The sequence below is a fragment of the Bidens hawaiensis genome, unplaced genomic scaffold (genome assembly GCF_021521415.1).
Source record: "Bidens hawaiensis isolate Kalapana, Puna unplaced genomic scaffold, B.hawaiensis_p1.1 tig00034178_1, whole genome shotgun sequence".
Classification (NCBI taxonomy): Eukaryota; Viridiplantae; Streptophyta; class Magnoliopsida; order Asterales; family Asteraceae; genus Bidens; species Bidens hawaiensis.
Genome location: NW_027495890.1, coordinates 34,399 through 36,661, shown reverse-complemented (window position 1 = coordinate 36,661; position 2,263 = coordinate 34,399). Strand labels below are relative to the sequence as shown.

The following is a 2,263-nucleotide window of genomic DNA, read 5'->3' as shown; positions in this document are numbered from 1 at the left end:
GAACATGACGAAAACCGACTGAATTAACCAACCAAACATCAATTTCATGTATTTTTGTTTGTTTTAATTTCGGTCAGTAACGAACATGAAGAAACCGACCGAATTCGCATAGACTCACTACCTCAACGCTCGGCTTTTACCAACGTTCGAGTTTACCGACCGAATTCGTGTCGACTTACCACCTCAATGCCCGGGCCCGATAATGCTTGAGTTTTACCACCGCCCGGGTTTATTGACCAAATAAACGTCCAATATTTTGGTTTTTTTTCAAGTACAATAACGTACGTAACCAAAACTGACTGAATTCGAGTTGACTTACTAACTCAACGCTAGGGTTTTATTGACCTGCCCTGGGCAACGCGTCAGGTAAAACACGAGATATTTACAATCATTATTTGATTTTTGAAATAAGACTGATATATTAAAGTTATTATATATTTTAAGTAAGTAGAAGAGATCTTGTAGTATAAATTGGTCGTGGCTCAATGGTAGAGCACTACCTTTACTAGTGAGAGGTAGGGAAATCAAACCTCATTATCACTCATTTATATGGGAGATATAAGGGATGACCCTGGCTTGCCAGGGTTCGAGTTCTGATCTCACCCGGTTTTACCGGCTCCTCGTTGTAGTGCCGTTTGGCGGGTGTGGGGTTCGGGTTTTATCCGGGGAATCCCTCAATAGGTGGACCGCTAGAGTCTCCGTCCGTCCGGACTCGTGACCGGCTCGGGCTACCTTTAACCATTAAAGACCGCGTACGAAGTACTAGTGTTACTTAGTTGGTTGTTTAGAAAAAAAAGAGAGATCACGTAGTGGAAGGAGGATACAAACTTTCATGAAAAAAAAACATCATTAATGTCACAAAAACTTATAACATGACACAAGTCAACCTTTCTCTTTGTAAATGAGAGTTACATTTACTTAGAAGTATACTTAATACATAATCACATTAACAACAACCGATGCAATCATTTCACAACACTTGGTGAGTTACAATCACCTAATTAAACAAAACAAACTCAACAAAACAAACAACCGTACACAAGCTTAATCTCACTAATAGCAGAGTTATTAATACGGTTCAGGAAGGGTAGGATGAGTACGCTCAAGCCTTTCCTCTATCCTAGAAAGACTGCTCTAGTGAAACCTCTGACTCCAAAAACTTTTTCTTTAATGTGGGATGGAATTAATAGTCCCATAAATTCCCTCCACCGGAATAATACGAACCCTCTTCTGGTGGAGTACCGAAATCCATCCTCGGTGGGCTTAACAGCATTCCCTGCGCCATCTCCGACAACAAATTCGGCATTTGAAGATCGATTTCGTCGTCCACAAACCCGACACAAGCATTGAAATCCGCTCCATTCGCGTCCACCCCACTTTCGGGTCCAATTTCATTATCTGGTGATCTTGAGGCTGCGGCTCTGGCAGCCGCAACCCGAATATCATCGGCCGAGGGAGACTCGGGTAGGGAATTAATCGAAGAAACCGATTCGGGGAAATTTAATGTTGCGTAATTGCCTTTAAGTGCCAATGCAGCCACATCATAGGCCGCAGCCGCCATTTAAGGTGTCGGGTACGTCCCGAGCCAAATTCGGGTAGTTTTATTCGGTTCACGAATCTCTGACACCCATTTCCCGGCTCGTAAACGAATGCCTTGGTAAACCGGGTGGCGGCCGGAGGAACCGGGTAGCTGGAAAGATGAAGAACTGTGGCGGCGACGGCTAGCCATGCATCCACTGTTGTTATTTGGAAGAGCTAAGGATTAAGGAAGTGTTATTATAGTTGAAAAAGATTATGTTGTTGTTATTAAGTGTAAACATTATTAAACGCGGGAAAGTCGTGGGAGCTAAGTGTGCTTCTAATTGGGGCAAGAGTTTGAAAAAAGAAACTTCTACAATCTTTTGGCTTTTTATAGTTTTGAAAAATTCAAGTTTGTCATTTTAGACGGTGTTTTAAATTCCAGTTCATATCCGTCGGTTGAACCGGTAATACCGTGCTTCGTATATCAGGCCGATATTTTAAGCCGGGTATTTTATGACGGTTTGCTGTAACATCGAACCGACGGTTTGTTCTAAAATACCGGTTTAAATCGGCAAATCGGTTTAAAGCCCAAGAGATATTTAATATCACGTGGCCTATATTTTTTAAATATTACTTTTAGCCTAACGTTAACATTTGAAAGAAGTATACTTTTGAATTATTTTTTAAAAAATGAGTAGTGTTGTATTATTTTTTAATTATGGATTAACTTTTGGATTATATT

General features: G+C 41.0%; 1 pseudogene; it reads right to left on the bottom strand.

Annotated features, from left to right (window-relative positions):
- Positions 1-947: 947 nt before the first annotated feature.
- LOC143585818 (ethylene-responsive transcription factor ERF025 pseudogene) lies at positions 948-1,742 on the bottom strand (annotated as a pseudogene).
- Positions 1,743-2,263: the final 521 nt, after the last annotated feature.